Source organism: Archocentrus centrarchus, chromosome 5 (assembly GCF_007364275.1).
Source record: "Archocentrus centrarchus isolate MPI-CPG fArcCen1 chromosome 5, fArcCen1, whole genome shotgun sequence".
NCBI lineage: Eukaryota > Metazoa > Chordata > Actinopteri > Cichliformes > Cichlidae > Archocentrus > Archocentrus centrarchus.
Genome location: NC_044350.1, coordinates 4,621,883 through 4,638,064, shown reverse-complemented (window position 1 = coordinate 4,638,064; position 16,182 = coordinate 4,621,883). Strand labels below are relative to the sequence as shown.

General features: G+C 40.5%; 1 protein-coding gene across 2 annotated transcripts in view; it reads left to right on the top strand.

Moving 5' to 3' along the window:
* The first annotated feature begins 2,553 nt into the window (after window positions 1-2,553).
* The window catches only part of sox13 (SRY-box transcription factor 13), a 51,494-nt gene continuing 37,865 nt past the window's right edge, over window positions 2,554-16,182 (top strand). For both annotated transcript variants that reach the window (XM_030729526.1, XM_030729525.1), the window contains exon 1: window positions 2,554-2,847. The gene's annotated coding sequence lies outside the window, so the exon portion shown is untranslated. The remainder of the gene's footprint in view (window positions 2,848-16,182) is intronic.

The following is a 16,182-nucleotide window of genomic DNA, read 5'->3' as shown; positions in this document are numbered from 1 at the left end:
CCCCACAGAACCGCACCTCCTTTTATCTCCTTCTCTCTGTGTGCACTCCCATGACCTCACAGAGTCCTTCTTCCCTTCTTTACCTTTCATTCTTTCTCCATATGAGGTCTTCACTTCTTTACTCGCATTTGTGCGATGTTCTGAAGCAGTGCTCTTTCTTCTTTGCCTACTTCACTGCCACGACTATTCACACAGATTACAGTAAGATAACATTACTGTACTGTACATTCCTGACCACTCTAATGCAGACAGCATACATTTGAAAATCCATCATGGAGGTTTTTTGCTGTTCATCATTGCCAAACGAACCTTTTTCCACCACTGAAAACAGAGGACAGTTGTTCAGAAATGAGGTTCACATATGACATATGATTTATAGGCTGATTTATATAATCCCCTTCAGAGGTCAAGGAAGAAGAGTGTTCTTGGAAAACTGCAGCTTCGTGGAAAACAGTTCATCTTCAGAAGTGACCATAAAGTGCTCTAATAGGTGAGTATGTCCAATAAAAGTGTGCTCATTTAAAACTCCTTTGATTCCTAAATACATTATCTGGGAAATGTAATCGCAACCTGGATAGTTTTCAGTAGCGAAGAGTTTTTCAGTGAAAGGAAATGGAGCATTTTTTTGAATTGAAGTTACAGTGAAGTGGTGCGAGACTAAGATGCTGTGTGTGTGTGTGTGTGTGTGTGTGTGTGTGTGTGTGTGTGTGTGTGTGTGTGTGTGTGTGTAACAACCACAAACGTTTGGGCTTATGCGAGGGAAAGGTCAGAGATTAGGTAACATGTTAACTAACTAATCATAACCATTTAAAAAATATGTTTTAGTTTAATATCAGTTTAAAACACTTTAAATGAAAAACGTCAAGACAGTCTCACCGCATTTGTGCAAACTAGTCATAAAGCATCTTCCAGCTTGTAGGAGGAGGTAGCATAGATCACAGGATTTTTAGGACTTTAATTCATTGTGTTTACATGCAAATAGTGATTCGTTCTCACTCCCGAGTCATCACAAACTGACGTTGGGTCAGTAGGCTTCATGCTGTAACGTAGTGCACACCTATTTAGTGTCACCTTTCAACACACAAACATTACCTGAACGTCTGAAATAGAAACCACGCGACTGCAGGTAAAACTGCTCTGCTGGTGCTCGTGTGGTCGTGGGATGTGTAACCATATATAACACATTAACTAAAATTATTTCTAAAAAAAAAAAAAAAAAAAACGAGCTGAAAACTAAAGCTGTCAAATAAATGTGCCCTCTTTTAAAGACTGCATGCTGCAGGGATCACTGCTAGAAAGAGCCAGGTTGGCTTGCAGCAGTGTTCATAAAAACTCTGCCAAATTTAAAGATCTGCAGTTTATCTACACACACACACACACACACACACACACACACACACACACACACACACACACACACACACACACACACACACACACACACACACACATTTCTTTCATTTCATTTTAGTTTCTTCTTAATTTAGTTGAGCTGCTGCTGTGTGAAACAGACCAGCAGTGGATGGGAGCCCTCTGTCCACACTATGGTTTATTCTTTCTTTTTTATTTAACTGGTCTCAGCTACTGGGCTATATGAACTGGTTATATGAACCCTGCTTAACGTGGATTTGTCACAAAACCCTTACCCTAGTAAAGATAGACATTAAACAAAAAACAAAAAAACCCTTTCTTTCTTCATCACACACATAAATGATGCTACATTGCTTGCATGGAAACATGGCAAGAAGAGTGACTAAGTAGAGCTGAGAGGGAGAAAGTGTTGCAAAGAGCAGATAAATACAGCATCCACCAAAAGTATGTCAACACATTGAAATTTACTCTTTGCTGTTAACACACTTTAGGAGGATACTGTATGTCACTGTGAGAGGCAAAGAAAGGAGCTTTTTTTGATAAAAACTTTTTTTTTTTTTTTTGTTAAAATAAGTCTCAAGGGACTGATGAACTAACGAGATGAAAAAAAAAAAATCTAAATACCCTCTACAACAAAAATAAACCAGGCTTTCCCTCTTGGACCCCTCAATAATTTTTGGTACGGTCCCTGAGACGTTTGAAAGCGCAACTCCAGAAGCTCTGTGAAAACACTTTTCAGTGTTTCAGGATATTTTAAAAAGCAAGCAACTAATCACTGATAACAGACTAGTCTTTGATGAAAATAATAGCTGCATTCTTTTATACTTGTAAAGTCCGTATTTTTGCTATAAACTCTTGGGCGTTGGATTGGTTATGGATCTAAAAGGAAGAGAAGAGGCTGTCAATTGGCGAGGCTTAGTCAATCAATAGTCATTAACAGTGTAGTCAATTTGCGTTTAAATACGACATGGGAGGCAGTAACAGATTATCGACTCTCTCCTTCTCCCTTGATACACTCTTTGCTTTGGTTTTCTTTCTCTCCCTGTGCGTGTGAGTGCGTGTGTGTTCCCACTACCGCCACCTGGAAATCAGTCCCTCTCCCTTTAAGTGGGAGGTGAGCTGCAGGGCGCTGCGGACGGTGAGAGTTGGGAACCCAGACAAGCAGACAGAAAGTCACCGGGAGTGAGTGAGTGTACGCGCTCCCTGTCTCCAAAACATTTACGCACCGCAGCAGTGTTCCGCCTGTCTCTTACTCCCCTCCGTCATCTTACTACAACCACCTCCACAAACAGCAACAACAACCGACTCTCTCCGCTCTGAAGGACCGGGAGCAGAAGTCCGTACAGAGGAGCGTCTGTCCCAAACCACCGTGCTTTGCATTCGGTGAGCAATTAAAGCGGGAGTGGAAGAGGAGGAGGACGGAAGTTTATTCCCCCCCTGTCTCTCTGGTGGAGAGCGCAGGGCGCACCGGGACTGGTGAGTGGAGGCTTGATGGTCACTCTTCGTGGAAATATTAACCTTTGTCGTTAATAAGAACTCACTGGGAGTCTTTTCTTAAAAAAAAAAAAAAAAAAATTAACTTCCCAAACTCTCTCAAATTTCTGGTGTGATCAGTCGAATTCCACCCCATTCATCAACTTCTGACTTCACAAACATTTCCATTTAATCTAACTTGCACCAGCTTCTCTCCGCCGTCTTCCACCAGCTACTCCATCTACTCCTTCTGCTCTTGTGACTTATTTATTTATTTATTTATTTAAAATCTCTGATTATGCGAGAAATGAGAGCGCTGCACTCCACCTCACTGCTCCGCTACACAATTATCTAGTGGTGGTGGTGGGGGGGTGATGATGATGATGGTGGTGGTGGGGATGATGTCAGTTGTGTTGGCAGATGCAAATGAGCGGATGTCAGCAGGTTCACCGAGAATAGGCACAGGTGTCAACATTTTAGCAACGGCTTCAACACCCTTTTTTTCCTTAGGCCCCACTTTTAGCTGATTCACTGAAGTTTGACAGTGAATAATTAGAACTTCATTAAGTTTGAGAGCGAGGAAAGTTCTCTTTGTTGTTCCACTGTGAAATTTTGTCAATATAGAAATGTTCTACTTTATAGAGCCGTGGGGAAACAGTGGCACTTTGTTGTGCAGGACTGGTGTTCTTCAATACGATCAGCAAAGAATGGGAGCACTGAGGGTCAGCGGTGTCAGAGGTCCCACCTTAGGCTCCTTTAAGTGTGTTCAGGGGTCCCCAGCATGTTAAACTGGGTCAGGCATTAGAAAGGTGGAAAACGGTTCACAGGTCTGGGAACAGTTCAGAGGTGACATCAGAGCACGAAGTATGGAAGGAATGTGTGTGTGTGCCTGTGCGTGTGTGCGGTTGTCTTTACAGTGGCTGGTTGCATACAAAGCTGTCCATCAGTGGGGAGTCCCTGACCTTTCTTTCTGTCAATCAACTTTCTGTCGTCTTTCGCTCTTCAATCCCATCTTCTCACCCCCTGCTGCCACCGCCACGCTCTTGCCTTTCATTTCATTTTCTTTTCCTTTTTTTGGGCTAGTTTAATGCTGCATCTTCATATCATTTAACTTGCACGCACACACACCCTTAATACTCCTTGTGGTGGCCAACAGAACGGCGCAGTTCCGATGTAAAGAGTCTGCTTGTCAGCAGCACTATCTTCCTCCTCTCATCTCTATTTCTGACACACACACACACACACACACACACACACACACACACACACACACACACACACACACAGAGATAACCTCGAGGAGTGGTTTGCCATTTCACCCTTCACCTGCACCACCTCCCCATTCCTCCATCAGCCCCACCTTCTCCTTTTGGAGCTTTGTCTTCCCAGGTGAATGGGTTCATGCCGGGGGGGTGAAGGTGACCTGAACCTTCACTCCATCTTTGTTTCTGTTTGTTGGCTGTTGTGTCTTGTGTCGCAGCCTCAGCACATACTACTTTTTAATTGGCTGACAAGTGTCTGTTATAATCATACACTGGCACAGCTCAAAGTCATTATCACTGTTTAAAATAAGAATGGTGTTATAGGGGTGGGTGAAGTTTTCTTTATAAGGAATTTTCACCCAAATGAAAATTGTGTGACAGAACTCAAAGGTCAAAGTGCATGTATGAGACTTTTGAGGGTTTTGGAATGAGTGGTTTATTGACCAAATAATTAATCAGTTAATCGTGAAAGTAACTGTAGCCACAGTTTGGTCCTCTCATGTATCAACACCATATTGTCATGGAGCGAGACATCAGATGTTTTCTAAGAATTAATACTTAGCAATCTTTTAAATACCCAGAAGTTGTTGTTGTGCTGCTTTGTTGCAGTCCTAAAGGTGTTTCTGAAAGACTTTTCTAACTGTCCTGATCAAAAATGATTGTGTTACAAGACCAAAATAAAACTGTCAGTTTTACAAATCCAAAGACGGTTGCCAAATATTTCTTCATCATGATATAACTTAGTTACATTGGCAAATATTGATCTTTCTTTTCAGAACGTTACCATTTTTAGTATGTGTAAAAAAAAAAGAAAGGAAAAAAAAAAAAGGTACGTTGTGAATGACTGATGAGATATGTTGTGTGTAGCTACCTGGATTAGAAAAACATACCTTTTGCAAATATGTCTTCATGTTATCAAACTGTTGGAGTTATTTTAAGATTCATAAGATCACACACTGTGAGTCAGATGTCATGGTAATTAAAGCTGATAAACATTTATGCATTAGCTGATATTAGCAAATACTGCATATTAGTATTGGTGTAAAATAAGCAGCAAAAAATTCATTTAGAAACTTTGGCAACATTAAGTAGATCATCAAAACAGAAGGTGCTGATATACTTTGAAAGTAATGGCAGATTTTTTTGCAGGTTTAATATATATTGATTGCAGTAAAAATGTTGGTTTGTGTTATGTTTCTGATCATTTGCCATCCTCCAGTGATCGCCCTGTAAAACTCATTCTTGGACTATAACAAAGTTATCCAATAGATACTAATCTAAGACCACCTTATTTTTGAAAATTATCTATTATATTTTGACTGCTATTGAATTTTTAAGATTACTGCATTTAGTGGTTCATTATTTGTATCAGTTTTTTAAATCTTGCACTAGATTTGTGCACGCCAGTCCAGTGTGTCCAGTGTGTCCAGTGTGTATGTGGATGTGGGAATGTGTGTGCGTGTATGTGTGTGTGCGTGCACCACTTCCTATGCATTGGATGTCTCCATCAGGGCAGCGGAGCAGACTAAGTTTTTTTTCTCTGTCTCTCCTCGTGACCTCTTATATCCTCTGGACATTGTTCTCTGAATCCTATTGAACCAGGAGTCCACAGATAAACACCACAATGGAGAATAATTGTGTGTGTGTGTGTGTGTGTGTGTCCTGTCCTTTAGCGCAGTGTGAGGCCAAGCCAATCACACAGAACAATGCTGGGTTTGGGGAAGCTTGTGATCTCTTGAAAGAAAACCACCTTCACCATCATTTCTCCTTCGGAGGAATCACAACAACTGTGAGCGCTACGGCACTGCTGCTTGAGTTGTAGACGCGGCAACAGTTGGCTGTTTAAATGTGTCGCCTCTCTGATGGTTGTTACACTGCCACTGAGACATGCCTGTGTATCCCCGGAGTTGGATTGAAAACCCCCAAAATGAACTAATGAAATCACATGTGAAGAGTTTGGCCATTGTTTTATTACTCTGTTTATTAGGAGATGTAAAAGAAATAATAGCCCATCATCAGTATAGTTGACAGTTAACTGAGTCATTTACTTAACCCAAGGGTCTTGAACCTGCGGCTCCGGTGCTGCATGTGGCTGTTTTGCCCATCTGGCTTCCTGTGGCTTTCATAAAAAGTAGAAAATTTGGGAGTGAATACTGGTTATTTTTACACTTCTTTTTTCTTTATCGTTCCTTTAAGTCATTTACATTTTTTACATACACGTCACATTAAAAAAATAATGTGTGTAGTAGTTAGAGTGGATGTAAACACATAAATGGCTCATCTTGCGTCTGCTGAGCTGTGGATCCCAATTCACAACAACAGTGGCCTTAAGGTGTATATTGTACATATTGCCTTAAAGCATGTACAACATATTAAAGCTATTCAGCTGTTATATGTTTTATTTATTGTGAAATGAGGCTGCTTTTAATTTGATTCATTTGAACAAATAAAGACGGGCTTCAGAGTGGTCTGCAGAGGATGTAGCTACAGTTGTTTTGGTTATGGCACATATTTTGAGTATGAAGCACATGAGCCAGCTGGGACCCTTCTGTGTGGAGTTTGCATGTTCTCCCTGTGCCTGCATGGGTTCTCTGCAGGTACACTGCCTGCCTCCCACAGTCCAGACATGCTTGTTAGGTTAACTGGTGGTTCTAAATTGGCTGTAGGTGTGAGTGTGAGCATGAATGCTTCTGTCTCAGTGTGTTAGCCCTGCGTTAGACTGCTGACTTGTGTACACTGGACAGTCGGGATGGGCTGCAGCTCCATTCTCAACTTGAAGAAAACGAATGGATGGATGGATAGACTTTACTCTGGTTTTAATTATATATATATTATATATATATTTTTTACATGTTTATGTGATATTGTGAAGAACAGTCATAAACAATTTAGTTTTGACCACAGCTGTGCTTTGTTTCAAAGTAGGCCTAAACATGCTAATAGATATGTTCTTCCTTCAGTTCACAAATGTTCCAGTTTATAATAAAATAAGAAAAAGGTAAACAGTTTTTAAAAAATCTATGTTTTGATAAATGCAGTGACTACATGATATAAAATATAACTGCAGCCCACTGCAGAATAGTCGCATGTGGTAAAAGATTTTAATTATTTACATTGATTAGTAGGAAAAAAAAAAAAAATGGCTCGACACAGTTGCACGTTTTCTGATCTCTGATGTGATGATTTGCTGCTTTTTCCACAGTTCTGACAACTTTCTAACAGTTTAACATAAAAAAAGACAAATCAATCATTAGATGCTGAAAAAAATATATAATCCCAGTTATTATTATTTTTATAAGAACTTTTGAAAAAGTCTAAAACTATTAAATTAAAATGTAAAAAGTAATACTGTGGTAAGTTCACATTTAGAGTACAATATTGGAAGCAGTTTACTATATTTAGTGTGTAATGGAAGTTACCCAGCTGGTAACATGGAACAGTCATATACTGTATACAACAAGTTAATGTTTGCCTGACTTGTGTCTATCTCATTTAAAAGTATCACTGACTTATTGTTTGTTGCTTTAAATCATGCACAGTATTGTTTTCCAGCGCATTTGGATTCATTGATTAATCGATCACTGCATTTTGTTACTTTTTTTTACATATGAGAAAAGCAAGACTAAAATAATGCGCTTTGCTGCTTTTCTTTAAATGAAAATATCCTGAATATCTCTGCATTCTGGATCAGTTGCAGCTTTATTTTTCATTAACAGTATTGCTTAGAGATTCTGTTTGAGTTGCTGCAGTACTTTTATTTAAGATTTACACAGTTTAAATTGCCCTCTGGCTCCTGTGGTGATGAAGGAACTTCTCTTCTATAAAGTGTGATTATTCTGGTTAATTCTTCACCATGTCCCTGATAGGAACGTGATATTGCAGTCAGCTTCTGTGCCTCACAATGGGCTTTTTTGCATTATCTAACAGCCTCTTCTCCTCGTGTTAAGCCGTCATGACCCGTGAACATGTAGTCTTTAATGATTCTGTACATCACCATCATGCAGGCCAAGTGTAGTACATTTAGCGTATGTGTTGAAGAGAGGGCGCTTTAGATAGAGCGGATGAGCTGAGAAGTTTCAAGGTGCACCTTGTATTCATTTTTGTTATCTTTGAAGCAAACGGGGTGAGAAAGTGCAGTAATTAAAAGTGGAGATGGAAGTATCTCGAGTGGAGATGTTAGAAGTCATGTCTTTGTGAGGGAAACACAAAGGTGGAGAGGTTCATTCAATGGCTTTACCTCATTTTAACATCGCTCATCATTCTTCTCAGGACTTTCTAAAGACACTTTCCACCTGTTGCCTCGGTAGAGGAAAGAAGAAAAGATAACTGTACAGACTTGAGAGGACACACACACACACACACACACACACACACACACACACACACACACACACACACACACACACACAGAGGAAGGCTCACCCAGGGCGGGTGATAAAATGCGAGTCTTACGCTGGTGATGGGCCACTTTCAGAGACACTGCAGCTGCACACACTCACACACACACACAGCGCCGTGTACTACACACACTTTCAAGGTAAGATACCTGCTTTTCCCTCAGCAAACTCTTCTTTCATAAAACCTGCTGTGTACTCCTGGTTAAGTATCTCGCAGACTTCTATTGTGTTTGTATCTGATTGCACTGTTAGAGCATCTAATAAGTAAAGCAGCACTCAATAAAGGCTTAAGATTAAACTTTTTTTTTTTAATGTATCGATGGGATCACTGCGCCCCTCGCATGCCATTCATTTACATTCTGCCAGCTGTGCTTTGAATGTGCACTCATGGGTCTGTGAATGCTGTCATAAGCCCATAAAAATACGCTGTAAAGCGGAGGGGGGCAAAGCCACAGCAGGCTATTTATCAACAGCTGTAAATCAGCTCTGAAGAAGAAAGAGCGGAACCCTTCTTGAACGCTGGCTCCCCATTTCTCATGCTACTTTTGATCACTTTCTAATCCCTTTAAAAAAAAAAAGAAGAAAAACAGGGAGAAGAAAAGTTTTCTGAACTTTTCCTCTCCACGCCTGCATCGCATGCACGTGTGTTCATTCAGCACGCGATGTCAAAATACAAGCTTCTACAGGACTTAGGTGTGTTTGGCTGAATGTAGAGCTGAGAGGGAAGCTTTTGTTGGGAAGTATACACCGAGTTTTTCTTTTGTCTCTCTTGTTCCCATAATGCTCGTCACATAACGGCTCTCTATTGTTTGGCATGCGGGACGTGAATGAGCAGGTTTATGTGGACAGTTTTTTGTGCCTCTTAATTTGAACAAGGTACAAAGAAAAAAAGGAATAAACGTGTAATGAGTGGATTTTGCAGCACTCTACACATGATAAAAGTGAGTTAAAGAGGTTGTTATTATCGGATAAATAATTAGCATTAGTTCTTGCACTGATCGGGCTTACTGACAGTGTGAATTTTCTTTTTTTGTTTTTACTGCTGAGTGACATAGAGGCCTTTTTAAAATTATGTTTCAACGCCTTTTACTACTTTCTCAGCATTAACCAATAGATTTGCATGGCCATCAGAGAAGTGCAGATGGATGGACGTTTTTTTTTTTGTTTGCCGCAGCTAAAGATAAAGGCATGATCGGCTCATTGCCACCCTTTTTCCAGCCAATTTGTTTATTTCTGAGAGAATTCACAAACACTCTATTGATAGCCGAGCTCTGCATGCACAAATAAAAACAGACCCGTTCCTGGTTCATTTACATGAACTTTCTCCTGCACAACGCTGCTCTGTTGTCATGTGAAACCTAAATTAACAATTTTTTTTCCTCAGAACACAAAACTATACCTGTTTGTTGTGTGTGTCTGTGTGTGTATGTGTGTACAGTGCTATTTGCAAATGACCAGAGACCGTTTGTTTGCTCTGCAACAGCCCCACCGGCATGATTTGCATTTCCTTTTTAAAATCAGTGAAATCTAAAGCGACAGTAGGACATTATGTGCCCGTTTTGTAGAAGTTGGTTGCGTGTTTGACTTTGTGGTGTATGTGCAACGTGGAAAACAGGCCAGCACTCTTCTGCTGGGCTGAACTTGTTTAATGACATATCATTTGTTGGGTGTTAGCTTTTATTAGCATTCAATAAAAGAGGGGGGAAATGGTCTCCAGCAGCATCTTCTGTAGCAATCTCTCTTTAAATGTGATTCTTTTTAAAAAGTGCTTCAAAAACACACACACACGCACACACACACACATCCTCAGAGTATGTAACAGAGGCTCTTCGGCCTTTTATCTCCCACTCTCCGCAGCTGAACGTGATAACTTCTCGAAAAATCAAGCGCGCGCTTTTATGTCCCGTGCAGCAAGATAAGCTATCTCCAGCTTTGGCATGTATCCCTCCCTCTCTACATTTTCTTTGAATCTAAAGGAATCAAACCTGGGACGCAAACAGAGCATGCATGCAAACTGTTGTATTGCTAAATTTAAGAATTAAGAGAGGGATGAAGCTGAGCTACAGCAGCGGTGAAGCCGTGCATGCACACGCTTCTGTTCCCAACGCGAAACCTTTGTTATTATATTTGCTGTTGTCGCTGCTGTTCCCCTGCAGTCAGATAAGGATTTCTTTTTCTGTGTTTTAATTCTTTTTCACGTACCTCAGTTTTATCGTAGGCTGAAGTTTAACACAATTGAAGGAGAAACCACCCAGATAAATTTCTGTATGTGGCATTGAAGCACTTTATCAGCCTGTCACCTCCAAAAACAAAAGATCCCTGCAGGCTGGAAAGAATGGTAAACTTTCTTTTCAAATCCTAGAACTATATTTAGATTACGCTTCAAGCTACTTCATTAGTCAGAAATGGTGTTTAACAACAAGTGGTCAAAATGAAAAAAACAAAGTTGGTAAATAAAGACCATTTTTAGTTTTAAAAAAAGGCTCTGTAATTTCCTAAAACAGCTGGGCACAAACAGCAGGAAACTGCATTTTTTTGGGACTATTTTCAGCTGTGGATTCATATGCATTTGGTTCTGTAGTGAGTATTTACAGCAGCAGCACAGGTGTGCATCACAGTAAAGTACAGTGTGTGTGTTTGTAGTGTTTAAAGATCCTGTCAGCCAGTGTAACAGCGTGGCTCAGTCAGTAAAGTTGTGAGAACAAAGGAATTAAACTACCCAGCAACAGCTCGTAGATTCCATGAACTGCTGATTTTGCTTTCTTCACACAAAGAAAAGTGTAGAAAATCATAAATCCTTTCAAATTGATCTGGTGGAGAAAAAGTGCTCAGTCCTGTTGGTCTTGCGAGTCTGGTTGTTCACCAGCACTTTAACCTTCAGCTGTTCCTGCACATCTAATAGAAAAATGAGTAAATCCAGTTTTCCACCTGGACTTTTCTTTTTTCTCAGTCGTTTGGTAGCATGGGGGATAAGTGCACTACCACTGACTCTAAAGAAAGTGTAAGAGAAACCTTTATCTTGCTTAAAAAGTTGAGTGACAGCATCTTTTTTGTGGTTCAGGGACATGAGTAAAGAAGAAACGTCCGCCTTAGCAAAGTAACCATTTTACTCCACAACGCCTAAATCCAACCAAACTTTTATGTTAGTGTGGCCACACCACACCGCATCTCTGCCGCCAATAATGCCACTTACGGGAATCAGATCACCAAACTCCTTCAGTGTGCATCAGCAAGTGAAAGCTTCTGCCTTTAAATTCGGAAGGTTTATTGAAACATGGTGTTTCAGGCAGCTAGCGACGGACAGTAGGCAGCAGGTGAAGTTTATCGTGTTGTCACATTGCTTTTACACTTATGAAATGATAAATCATAGTTGCTTTACCTGCGATACACTCTCACTTTATTAGGTACACTTTGCTAGTACCAGGTTGGATCCCTTTTGCCACAGGTGGTGATTGTGGAGGCCATTTCAACACAGTGAACTCACCGTGGTGCGTTATTGGAAGCAGCCATCAGAACATGGATACACTGAGGTCATAAAGGGACAGGCAGGGTAAGCAACAAAATTCAGACAGGCTATGGCATTCAAACAATGCTCAGAAAATATTCCTCACACCAGGTGGGTCAAACATAAGGCCCGGGGGGCCAGTGTTGGCCAGGCAAAGACTGATGTGGCCCTTTATTGTCATAAGTTTTACAGCTCTTCCTACTAATGAGACCTCCCCCATAGTGATTCATACTACAGCAGGGTAATTAAATAATCAATAACAATTAAATGACAAAAAGGTTCCATCTACTGTAGAAATTTCTGTTTTTCACAGTGGGGCTGCAGCGAAAAAATGACTGTTTCTGTAAATTAACAAAAACTTCTTTAATGACAGGACAATCTGGGCAATGAGCTACCAGAACTTTACCTTTTGTAACACATTTATTTCTTACAATTTAAGTTCACAGAGTTGTGCTGACAGATTTATTTCTTTACTACAGCAGTATTTATCATGTATAAAAACTGAGACTGTACTGTTTAAATTGCCCTTATTTTTCTTATATTTAGATATTTCAGGGATTAAGTGTGTCGCCTGAACCAGGATTGAGCCATGCTTTCATGTTGTTTATGACAATTTCTGAGTTTCCTATGTTGCAGCAGAAATCAAGACTCGTCAGGCTGGTTTTCTCCCAGAGAACTGCTGCTCCCTGGATATTTTCTCTTTTTAAGATCATTCTCTTGAAACCCCTAAACATGTGGGGAAATTCCAGTAGATCAGCTTCTGAATGACCTTCCTTCCCCATTCTGATGCTTGGTTTAAACTTCCGCAGGTTGTCTTGACCACATCTACATGCCTAAATGCATTGAGCTGCTGCCATGAGATTGGCTGATTAGATATGTGCGCTAACAAGCAGCTGAACAGGTGTACCTAACAAAGTATATATTCTAGCCGTAGAATCTCTAGAGGTTCTTTACTGCTCTTTTACGCCCCTGCTTTCATCTTTCTCCTTCTTGAACTGGCCTCTTTGTGAATAGATTTCTCTCTAAGCCATAACATAAGTGGCAGTGGAGCATATTCTGATTCATATGCAGCACTTCCCTTGTGTACTCCTATTTACAGACACTATCCAGATGTATATGCTTTGAAGTCGGGTCCGTGGGCCGGGCCTGTGTGCAGAGCCAGGCGGTGTGTCATTATGGCGGTCAGCGAGCTGCTTCAGACATGATCTCGAGCTTATTGGAGCTGGTTAAGACCTATGGCACTGGGTTGTTGCATACACAGCTATACTTGCAAAACTGAAACACACATGCACGCAGACACACAGCAAAAGACCTCCTGCAGTTTGTCAGTGCTGAAACGAACAGTCCCTCAGCAGAATCACCTGTTGTGCTCCTACTGCTCAAAAGCGTTGCCATAGTAACGTCTCAGAGTCCTGGCCTCTTGGTCTATGAGACCCTCTGCAAATATAGACTCCCCCCACCACTGCCACCACCATGACCATTACAAACTCCTGAAAACATGTGTGCATGTGCGCACACACACACACACACTTAATGCACATGTGGGTGCTCTCAAGAAGCAGTAAATGGAGTGAGGATATAAAGTGTGCCGGCTAAAGGAGAGAGAGCACATTGTGAGAGTCGGGCCTCCTTTGTCTGAGCTAGCCTGGAGGAGCAGGGGGTGGAAAAGGGAATGGGGGTGGAGGGGCTTTGTGAAGGAAGAGGAGGAAAAAAAGTGGCCTTCATACACATCCTTTCTTCTCTTTCTCTTGTTCTATCTCTTTATTGGGAGTGTGTTTTGTCTTCTCTCCCCCCACCGTACCACCTCCTCCTCCCCTCTGATAAATGCCACAGTAGCCTTTCGCTAGCCGCCACAATAGACGACCTGTTTCGCAGAACGCAACGGGGAGAGCGAAAGAGAGAGGGAGAGCCAGAAAAAGGGGATGAGAGTGAGACATGAAAAGAAAGATGGCTGCTTTTTAACCTGTGCTTCTGAAAAGCAGGAGAATAAAAGGGGCTGTGACTAAAGCCAGAGTCCTGTTCTCCTCTCTTTTCTCTCTCCTCGGTGTCTTTGTGAAGGGCACAGTTGTGTCATCAGCCTATTTATACATCTTATTTAGAAAGCTTTTGAGAAAGAGAGCCAGAGTGGTCATAGAGAGAGCAGATTATGAGGCGCATTAAGCAGGATTTAAACACAGAGGGCACGTTAGATTTGTTTGACACGTGATGTTAATGTATTTGGAGGCATACAGTCAAGTAAAGTAAAGTTAGCAGGTTGGTGCTATAAAAGGACTTTATAACAGTGGAAAATGAATTCACACACTTCAGTGTGTGGAAACTACAAACACCATATTATAGCAATGTGAGTGAAGAGTTCAAAAACTAAAAAAAATAAAACAATTGATGCATTATCCTATGATTGAATGGCGTGAATGTTGACAGAGCCACTTCAGTTTGAAATTTGCATACTTGGATTATTTTAGTGTGTGATAATGAATTCTGTTTTTGTTGATCATGTGATTTGAATAAACCTTAATTTGCAAGAGAGCTCTAGCTGTATTAAAAAGAAAAAGTATATTGTGCTAGAGGTGTCATAGTATACCTGTACTGATGACAGAGATATTTAAAAATAAAATACTGAGTTTATAATACAGATGTCATTGTAAATAATTGTGCAAGTGTAGTGCAAGAACTTTTTCACAGTTCTTGTTACAGTGCCCCCCCCCCCCCCCACACACACACACACACTCATATTTGAGTTCATTCATTTGCAAAAAAAAAAAGAGACAAAACACACAAAAGCTAAAGAAAAGTTTTACTTCTTACTGTTATTCACATTTTTTCATATCGCCATATGTTCATTATTGTTTGTTCTTTGGCCACGATAATTGCATAGTAAAAATTTGATATCGTGACTAGGGCTGCAACGATACCCCGAGTAACTCGAATAATTTGATTATAAAAAAATTCTCAAAGCAAATTTGTTTCTTCGATGCTTCTTTTAATTTCTGCAGCGCTCAGGTTTCACCCACATTAGCTGTATTAAAATTCTCCATCGTTGTCGTCTTCTTCTTGTGGGTTTAATGGCGGTGGGCAAACCAGCTTAGAGCTGCATTACCACCACCTACTGGACTGGAGTGTGGATCAGGCCTTAGAAAAAAATCCCTCAGATTCTAAAAAGTTTTCCGTTGCTGCTTTTTTTTTTCTCTACTGCAGCTGTTAGCTCCCAGATCGGATCGCTATAACCACAGTTTGCTAGCAAGCATTAGCGCTAGCAATTGTTCTGTACTGGAAGCCTACCCCCCCCAGCAAAATATTTTTTTATGCTTTAATCCCTGATTAGTGATGAAAAATAGACCTGCACTAGGAGAAAACATATTTAGGAGAATGCTTGCATAAAGCATTACAACATTACGCTCATGCAGACCCTTCCAGACCCATCCACCGCTGTTTGCGTCACACAGAGAAAAACTGCAGTACATTAGTTAAAATATGCAGATGAACTGGTAATACGAAAAAAGTATTTCTTATCCGATTACTCGATTAATCGATGGAATAATTGATAGAATACTCGATTACTAAAACAATCAATAGTTGCAGCCCTAATCGTGAGTACAGCCTTGTACTGTATGAATTATATATTAAGGTAATCCCTTTAAAAGTTAAAGCTTGTGAAAGGCAGCTCAAAGTAAATGTTACAGCCCCAAATGAAAGCTAGTCTGGGAGAAAGAAAGAAGCCAAATAATGGTTTTATTGAAAAAGGACTTAACTCAAAGAGAAGCACTGGCTACTCACTAGTAGCTCAAAACATTATAAAACTCAGGAGTTTTTTGGTCGCTAGTGATGCTGTTGTTCAATATTTATTTCTGGAATCCTGTTTTCACCGTTGTTTTTATGTTATTCTGGAATAATATAACATGAATACACACAATCCAGAATTTTAGAAATGTATTATGTGTAAAGAAACGCATTAAGCATTTTAGTTAGACCTATGTATTAAGACAGACGGCACATCACTGCTTTTAGCAGACAAAATATCGTGAAAATGGACACTCGGGAAAAATACTCAGGTACAAATTGATACTAACAATGACTGAGATTAGATACTCATGTGCAATAGCATTAATACCAACAGTGCTGTCTTTGCCTCCTCCGGCTGATGCACGACTGCACACAGCAGGGCAGGCACACAGTC